Here is a 10,135-nt window from a genome sequence, read left to right on the forward strand (position 1 = left end):
ATTGAGTTTTTCTGGAAGAGAGGCATTGTTGGGTAGATCATAGCTGCGTCTTCCTTTGTAATCCGTAATGGACTGTAGCCCTTGCCACATGCGACGGGCGTCGGCGCCTGTGTAGTATGATTCCACCTTATTCCTATATTGTCCTTTTGCTCGTTTAATGACTCTGCTGAGGTCGTAGCGGGACTTCTTGTACTTGTTCCTATCCTCAGCTGTAGCCTTAGGGTTGTCTGTGATAGCCCTGTGTGCGGTAGCCCTGTCCTTTAGTTTAGCGCCAACCTCTGTGTTAATCCAGGGCTTTTGATTGGAGGAGCAGCGAACCTTTGCCGATGCATTCATTTATGAAGCCGGTGACAGAGGTGGTTAGCTTGTCAATGTTATCGGTGGAGATTTCTCAGTGTCACGAGTCATGATCTGATTTGCCGATCTGAATGGCCAAAGGTCAGTGCTATCCAGAATCCTTGGAACGTCCCTACCCTAAACCCTAACCTAACTTTAACCCCTACCCTAATATTAACCATAACCCTTAATCTTTTTAAATGTTAAACTTCAATGGGGTCGGGATGTCCCAAAGACATCTAGATAATTCTTTGAGCCTAATTCAGATAATGCATGTCATCACTAGATACCCAGCGCTTGCCCGCTCCATAGCAAGCTGCTCTATCCGTAGTAATTTAATGTTGAGCTAAATGTAAAAATCAGATTTCAAAGGTTTAAAAACCGGTTCAGAACTGTATTTTGCTGGTTATAATGGTTCTGTTCAGAATGAAATGATTGGGAAATCATTTTTCGTTCCAACCCCTGCATAAGACAGGTTACTTCAAGATTTTGGCAATAAAGCCCTTTATCTACTTTCCCAGATTCAGATGAACTGTGGATAAATTTTTATAGAATGCTATAAGATACCATATACTTCCAGTCATTGTGCTGATGCTAGTTAGCACTGGCTCGCAAAACTACCTCTAAATTCATTCATACTGGATGCAGAGACATAACAATGGTATCATTGAGTTCATTTGACTCTGGGGAAGTAGATAAAAGGCCTTCATTGCCAAAATCCCATAGTATCCCTTTAACGCAAGATGGGTGGGCGTATAATGTGAATGTCTAGAAACCCAAAAGGTTGACCATTAGCATTTTAGCAACTACTTACTAGTTACTTTGCAACTATTTAGCATGTTAGCTAACCATTCCCCTAGCCCTTTACCTAACCCTAACCCCAAGCCTGGCTAATGTTAGCCACCTAGCTAATGTTAGCGTTACACGGAACCCAAACCGGCTGCGCGTGCGCTATCGTGCATACATTTATTTTGTCCCCCTACACCAAACGCCATCACGACACGCAGGTTAAAATATCACAACAAACTCTGAACCAATTACATTAATTTGGGGACAGGTTGAAAAGCATTAAACATGTATGACAATTTAGCTAGTTAGCTTGCACTTGCTAGCTAATTTGTCCTATTTAGCTAGCTTGCTGTTGCTAGCTAATTTGTCCTGGGATAAACATTGAGTTGTTATTTTACCTGAAATGCACAAGGTCCTCTACTCCAACAATTAATCCACACATAATCGGCCAACCGAATCGTTTCTCGTCATCTCTCCTCCCTCCAGGCTTTTTCATCTTTGAACTTATATGGTGATCGGCATCTGAACTTTCATAGTATTACCACGACGACCGGCAAAACAGTTCGTCTTTCAATCACCCACGTGGGTACAACCAATGAGGAGATGGCACGTGGGTACTTGCTTCTATAAACCAATGAGGTGATGGGAGAGGCAGGACTTTCAGCGCGATCTGCGTCAGAAATAGAAAGGAGTTCTATTTTAGCCCTTGGCGTCGCAGACGCTCATTGGCGCGCGCAATAATTGAATAACATGGATTTCTAAATTTATTTTGCGACGCTCGCGCACGCGACGTGTCCGGTCTGGTCAGCAGGTTAGCCACCTAACTAACGTTAGCCACAACAAATTTGAAATTTGTAACATTATTATATTTTTGAAATTTGTAACATATTGTACAAATTGCAATTCGTAACATGTCATACGAAATGTATGGACATTCACAAATGAATACATACCATACGAAACGTAACATATCATACTAATTGGAGTGTCCTGGATTTACGTTTAATCAATCAAATTGATTTATAAAGGCCTTTTTACTTCAGCAGTTGTCTCAAAGTGCTCATACAGAAACCCAGCCTAAAACCGAAAAAGAGCAAGCAATGTGCTAGGAAAAACTCCCTAGAAAGGCAGGAACCTAGGAAGAAACCTAGAGAGGAACCAGGCTCTGAGGGGTGGCCAGTCCTCTTCTGGCTGTGCCGGGTGAAGATTATAAGAGTACATGGCCATTAATGCCAGATCGTTTTTCAAGATGTTCAAATGTTCATAGATGACCAGCAGGTCCAAATCATAATCACAGTGGTTGTAGAGGGTGGAACAGGACAGCACCTCAGGAGTAAATGTCAGTTGGCTTTTCATAGTCGAGCATTCGGAGGTCAAGAGGTCAAGAGAGAGGTCGAGGGAAAGACACTCGAAACACCAGGTTCGGGACAAGGTAGCACGTTCAGTGAATAGGTCACGATTTCATAGCAGCAGACAGAACACCTGGATCAGCAGCACGACCAGGTGGACTGAGAAGGGAATAGCCATGAGTCGTCAGGCCCTTCGAGGCATGGTCCTAGGGCTCAGGTCCTACGGGAGGGGAGAATCACACCAGATAGTCCAGGTTGGATAGTGGGATTTCTAGGAGTGCTAGCTTTTTCTTGCAACTGTAGGTTGCTGCATTTGTCTTCCCAATCTGGTTTCCTGCATTCACAGTGATTAATTTGAAACCGAGTATAGCCTAGCTGTTGCTTCTGTCCAGTTTATTGTAGCTTATTCAGTGTACCGTAGATGTGCATCTACTGCAGGGCCCAAAGATGTTGCACACACCCAGACCCCATGAGGGAGGACGGCCACTCCTAGGGCCTTCCCTAGGGGCGGCAGGTAGCCTAGTTGTTAGAGCGTTGGGCCAGTAACCGAAAGATTGCTAGATTGAATCTTGAGCTGACAAGGTAGAAATCTGTCGTTCTGCCCCTGAACAAGGCAGTTACCCCACTGTTCCTAGGCTGTCATTGTAAATAAGAATTTGTTCTTAACATCTTTGGTCCACGCTGTCCTATGAATTGGTATTTTCTAATAAAGATCATTGTTTGTTATAACTGTGTTGAGTGTCCAAGCCTCGGACGCCTGAGCTACTCTGCTCAATCCAGTATTTGTCCCACCTCTCGAGTGGTCCGCAAGATTTATTACAACACAGAGAGAAAGTGTGCTAGGAGTCGAGCCATGGTATGGAAAGGACATGGATTCAAATGCGACATGATCAGCTGAATTTTTTTAGGGGACAAAAATGTCACATGATTTAGTTAGAGACCATCTAATGCTAGTGCTCTATAATACATACACTGCTGGGTTCTGTTCTTCACCAAATTAGGGGTATCTTTTGGTATCCTTCCATAAGAATGTACATGACAACACTTTATGACTGGAATGAGCCTTTCTTGTTTTTTGCAGCCTAACTTGGGTAGCGAATACTATTTAGTGCCTTCAGAAAGTATACAGACCCCTTGACTCTTTCCAAATTTTGTTGTGTTACAGGCTGAATTGTAAAATACCAAAATTTAGATTTGTTTGTCACTGGTCTATACACAAAAACCCATAATGTCAAAGTGGAACTGTGTTTTCGATTTTTCTTTCTTCAAATTGATAAAAAGAAAAGAAAAGTATTTAACCCCTTTGTTATGGCAAGCCTAAATAAGTTCAGGATTAAAAATGTGCTTAACAAGTCACATAATAAGTTGTACTCTGTGCGTAATAATAGTGTTTTACATGATTTTTGAATGACACCTCATCTCTGTACCCCACACATACAATTATCTGTATGGTCTCTCATTCGGGCAGTGAATTTCAAACACAGATTCAACCACAAAGACCAGGGAGGGTTTCCAATGCTTCGCAAAGAAGGGCACCTATGTGTAAAAAATAAAATAAAATAAAAAAGCAGACATTGGATATACCTTTAAGCATGAAGTTATTAATTACACTTTGGATGGTGTATCAATACACCCAGTCACTACAAAGATACAGGCGTCCTTCCTAACTTGCCAGATAGGAAGGAAACCGCACAGGGATTTCACAATGAGGAAAATTGTGACTTTAAAACAGTTACAGAGTTTAATGGCTGTGATAGGAGAAAACTGAGGATGGATCAACAACATTGTAGTTACTCCACAATACTAACCTAATTGACAGAGTGAAAGCAGCCTGTACAATACAGATATTCCAAAACACGCATCCTGTTTGCAACAAGGCACTAAAGTAATACTGCAAAAAACAAATTGCAAAGCATTTAACTTTTTGTCCTGAATACGTTATGTTTGGGGCAGATCGAAACTCTCAATATGTTCAAGCATATTGGTGACTTAGTCATGCTTTGTGTATGCTTGTAATCGTCAAGGACTGAGGAGTTTTTCAGGATAAAAAAGAAACGGAATAGAGCTAAGCACAGGTAAAACCCTAGAGGAAAACCTGGTTCAGTTTGCTTTCCACCAGACACTGTGAAATTAATTCACCTTTCAGCAGGCCAGGCACGACTCCAACACCATCATTAAGTTTGCCGATGACACAACATTGGTAGGCCTGATCACCGACAACGATGAGACCGCCTATAGGGAGGAGGTCAGAGACCTGGCCGTGTGGTGGTGCCAGGATAACAACCTCAACGTGATCAAGACAAAGGAGATGATTGTGGGCTACAGGAAAAGGAGGACCGAGCACGCCCCCATTCTCATCGACAGGGCTGTAATGGCGCAGGTTTTGAGCTTCAAGATCCTTGGTGTCCACATCACCAACAAACTATCATGGTCCAAACACACCAAGACAGTCGTTAAGAGGGCACAACAAAGCCTATTTATATGGGTCCTCAGATCCTCAAAAAGTTATACAGCTGCACCATCGAGAGCATCCTGACTGGTTGCATCACTGCCTGGTATGGCAACTGCTTGGCCTCCGACCGCAAGGCAAATCAAATTTTATTGGTCACATACACATGGTTAGCAGATGTTAATGCGAGTGTAGCAAAATGCTTGTGATTCTAGTCCGACAGTGCAGTAATATAACAAAGTCACAACAACTACATTATACACACACACACAATGTAAGGGGATGGAATAAGAATATGTATGAATATGAGGATGCGCGATGGCCATGCGGCATAGGCAAGATGCAATAGATGGTATAAAATACAGTATATACACATATGAGATGAGTAATGTAGGATATGTAAACATTATTAAAGTGGCATTATTTAAAGTGACTAGTGATACCATTATTAAATCCATTCATTAAAGTCACCAGTGATTTGCGTCTGTATGTTGGCAGCAGTCTCTATGTTATTGATAGCTGTATAACAATCTGATGGGCTTGAGATGGAAGCTGTTCTTTAGTCTCTCGGTCCCAGCTTTGATGCACCTGTTCTGACCTCGCCTTCTGGATGATAGCGGGGTGAACAGGCAGTGGCTCGGGTGGTTGTTGTCCTTGATGATCTTTCTGGCCTTCCTGTGACATTGTCCCCGGTGATGCGTTGTGCAGATCGCAATACCCTCTGGAGAGCCTTGCGGTTGAGGGTGGTGCAGTTTCCGTACCAGGCGGTGATACAGCCCAACAGGATGCTCTCCATTGTGCATCTGTAAAGGTTTGTGAGGGTCTTAGGTGACAAGCCAAATTTCTTCAGCATCCTGGAGGTTGAAGAGGCGCTGTTACGCCTTCTTCACCACGCTGTCTGTGTGGGTGGACCATTTCAGTTTGTCCGTGATGTGTACGCCGAGGAACTTAAAACTTTCCCCCTTCTCAACTACTGTCCCGTCGATGTGGCTAAGGGGGTGCTCCCCCTGCTGTTTCCTGAAGTCCACAATCATCTCCTTTGTTTTGTTGACATTGAGTGAGAGGTTATTTTTCTGACACCACACGCCGAGGGCCCTCACCTCCTCCCTGTAGGCTGTCTCGTCGTTGTTGGTAATCAAGCCTACCACTGTAGTGTCGTCTGCAAACTTGATGATTGAGTTGGAGGTGTGCATGGCCACGCAGTCATGGGTGAACAGGGAGTACAGGAGAGGACTGATAACGCACCCTTGTGGGGCCCCAGATATGAGGATCGGCCCGTTGGCGGCCCGTTATGAAGTTCAGGACCCAGTTGCACAGCAAATTGGAGTGGATGTAGGGTAGGGTGGAGGTGATATGATCCTTGACTAGTCTCTCAAAGCACTTCATGATGACAGAAGTGAGTGCTACGGGGCGATAGTCATTTAGTTCAGTTACCTTTCTTGGGAACAGGAACAATGGGGCCATCTTGAAGCATGTGGGGACAGCAGACTGGGATAGGGATTGATTGAATATGTCCGTAAACACACCAGCCAGCTGGTCTGCGCATGCTCTTCAGACACGGCTAGGGATGCCATCTGGGACGGCAGCCTTGCGAGGGTTAACACGTTTAAAATGTTTTACTTACGTCGGCCACATTGAAGGAGAGCCCACAATCTTTGGTAGCGGGCCGTGTCGGTGGCACTGCATTGTCCTCAAAGCGCTCAAAGAAACTGTTTCATTTGTCTGGGAGCAAGACGTCGATGTCCGCAACGGGGCCGGTTTTCTTTTGTAATATGTGATTGTCTGTAGACCATGCCACATACGTGTTGTGTTTGAGCCGTTGAATTGCGACTCTACTTTGTCTCTATACTGACGCGTTGCTTGTTTGATTGCCTTGCGGAGGGAATAGCTACACTGTTCGTATTCGGTCATGTTTCCAGTTGCCTTGCCATGATTAAATGCGGTGGTTCGTGCTTTCAGTTTTTCTAGAATAATGCCATCAATCCACGGTTTCTGGTTAGGGAATGTTTTAATAGTCACAGTGGGTACAACAGCTCCAATGCACTTCCTAATAAACTCACTCACCGAGTCAGCGTATACGTCGATGTTATTGTCTGAGGCTACCCGGAACATATCCCAGTCCACATGATCGAAGCAATCTTGAAGCGTGGAATCCGATTGGTCAGACCAGCGTTGGACAGACCTAAGCACGGGCACGACCTGTTTTAGTTTCTGCCTATAGGAGGGGAGCAACAAGATAAAGTCATGGTCAGATTTGCCGAAGGGAGGGCGGGGGAGGGCCTTGTATGCATCGTGGAAGTTAGAGTAGCAGTGGTCCAATGTTTTGCTTGAGCGAACAATCAATGTGCTGATAGAATTTAGGTAACATTGTTCTCAAATTAGCTTTGTTAAAATCCCCAGCTACAATAAATACACCCTCAGGATATAAAGTTTCAAGTGTACATAGAGTCCAGTGAAGTTCTTTCAGGGCCGTCGAGGTATCTGCTTGGGGTGATATACACGGCTGTGACTACAGAGGGTAGTGTGTACATGGCTGTGACTACAGAGGGTAATGTGTACGGCCCAGTACATCACTGGGGCCAAGCTTCCTGCCATCCAGGACCTCTATACCAGGCGGTGTCAAAGGAAGGCCCAAAAAATTGTCAAATAGTTCAACCACCCTAGTCATGGACTGTTCTCTCTGCTACCGCATGGTAAGCGGTACTGGAGCGCCAAGTCTAGGTCCAAAAGACTTAACAGCTTCTACCCCCAAGCCATAAGACACATGAACAACTAATCAAATGGCTTCCCAGACTATTTGCATTTTCCCCCCTCTCTTTTATGCTGCTGCTACTCTCTGTTTATTATCTATGCATAGTCACTTTAACTATACCTACATATTACCTCAATTACCTCGACTAACCTGTGCCCCCGCACATTGACTCTGTACCAGTACCCCCTGTATATAGCCTCTCTACTGTTATTTTACTGCTGCTTTTTAATTATTTATTATTTTTAACTTCTCTTTTTTACTTAACACTTCTTTTTCTTAAAACGGCATTGTTGGTTAAGGGCTTGTAAGTAAGCATTTCACTGTAAGGTCTACTACACCTGTTGTATTCGGCACATGTGACAAATAACATTTGATTTGAACAACCTAAAACACAAGACCAAATCTACACTGGAGTTGCTTACCAAGAAGACAGTGAATGCTCCTGAGTGGCTGAGTTACAGTTTTGACTGGCAGTCCTCAACTGGCAGCCTCATTAAATACTACCCGCAAAACACAGATCTCAAGAAGGTCAGCATCCCAGAGTCGCCTCTTCACTGTTGACATTGAGACTGGTGTTTTGCGGGTACTATTTAATGAAGCTGCCAGTTGAAGACTTGTGAGGCGCCTGTGTCTCAAACTAGACACTCTAATGTACTTGTCCTCCTGCTCAGTTGTGCACCGGGGCCTCCCACTCCTCTTTCTATTCTGGTTAGGGCCAGCTTGTGCTGTTCTGTGAAGGGAGTAGTACACAGCGTTGTACGAGATCTTCAGTTTCTTGGCAATTTCTCACATGGAATAACCTTCATTTCCCAGAACAAGAATAGACTGATGAGTTTCAGAAGAAAGTCCTTTGTTTCTGGCCATTTTGAGCCTGTAATCGAACCCACAAATGCTGATGCTCCAGATACTCAACTAGTCTAAAGAAGGCCAGTTTTATTGCTTCTTTAAATTATCACAACATTTTTCAGCTGTGCTAACATAATTGCAAAAAGGTTTTCTAATGATTTATTAGCCTTTTAAAATGATAAACTTGGATTAGCTAACACAATGTGCCATTGGAACACAGGAGTGATGGTTGCTGATAATGGGCCTCTGTACACCTATGTAGATATTCCATTAAAAAAATATATATATATTAAAAGAATCAGCCGTTTCCAGCTACAATAGTCATTTACAACATTAACTATGTCTACACTGTATTTCTGATTAATTTGATGTTATTTTAAATGGACAAAAACGTTGCTTTTCTTTCAAGAACAAGGGCATTTCTAAGTGACCCCAAACTTTGAACGGTAGTGTAGGTAAGTGGTTACAAAGGGCATCAGTGTCTTAACAGCGTGATTTGCCAAGGCAAGATACTCTGAGTGCAGCCCAATCCAGAAATCTGGCAGTGGCTTCTGATTAAATAACATTTTCACAGAACCGCTTGTTGCAATTTCGATGAGGCTCTCTTGTTCAGATATCGGTAAGTGGACTGGAGGCAGGGCATGAAAGGAATAACGAATCCAGTTGTTGGGGTCAACTGTTTCAGGAAAGTACCTGCGTAATTGTACACCCAACTCACTCAGGTGCTTCGCTATATCACATTTGACATTGTCCGTAAGCTTGAGTTCATTTGCACACAAAAAAACATATCATGATAGAAAGACCTGTGTGTTGTCCTTGTTAATGCAGACAGAGAATACTTCTTAAATCATAGCCTCAATTTTGTCCCGCACATTGAATATAGTTGCGGAGTCCCTGTAATCGTAGATTCAGATCATTCAGACGAGAAAAAAACCCCAGATAGGCCAGTCGTGTGAGAAACTTATCATGCAAGTGGTCAGACAAGTGAAAATTATGGTCAGTAAAGAAAACTTTAAGCTCGTCTCTCAATTAAAAAAAAACGTGTCAATACTTTTCCCCTTGATAACCAGCACACTTCTTTCTGTATGTTGTAAAAGCGTTACATTGTCGCTGCCCATATCATTGCATAGTGCAGAAAATACACGAGAGTTCAGGGGCCTTGCTTTAACAAAGTTAACCATTTTCACTGTAGTGTCCATAACATCTTTCAAGCTGTCAGGCATTCTCTTGGCAGCAAGAGCCTCTGGGTGGATGCTGCAGTGTACCCAAGTGGCGTCGGGAGCAACTGCTTGCACGCGAGTTACCACTCCACTATGTCTCCTTGTCATGGCTTTTGTGCCAAAAGTACAGATACCAACACATACCACTAAAGTCCATTTGATGTCACAAAGCTGTACAGTACTTTAAAAAATATCCTCTCCTGTTGTCCTGGTTTCCAGTGGTTTGCAGAAGAGGATGTCTTCCTTAATTGACCCCCCATAAACGTAACGGACATATACCAGGAGCTGTGCCAGGTCCGCCACGTCTGTTGATTCATCCAGCTGTTAACGCATAGAATTCACTGGCTTGTATGCAAAACAGTAATTTTTTCAAAACATCTCCTGCCATGTCACT

This window comes from Salvelinus alpinus, chromosome 35 (assembly GCF_045679555.1).
Source record: "Salvelinus alpinus chromosome 35, SLU_Salpinus.1, whole genome shotgun sequence".
NCBI lineage: Eukaryota > Metazoa > Chordata > Actinopteri > Salmoniformes > Salmonidae > Salvelinus > Salvelinus alpinus.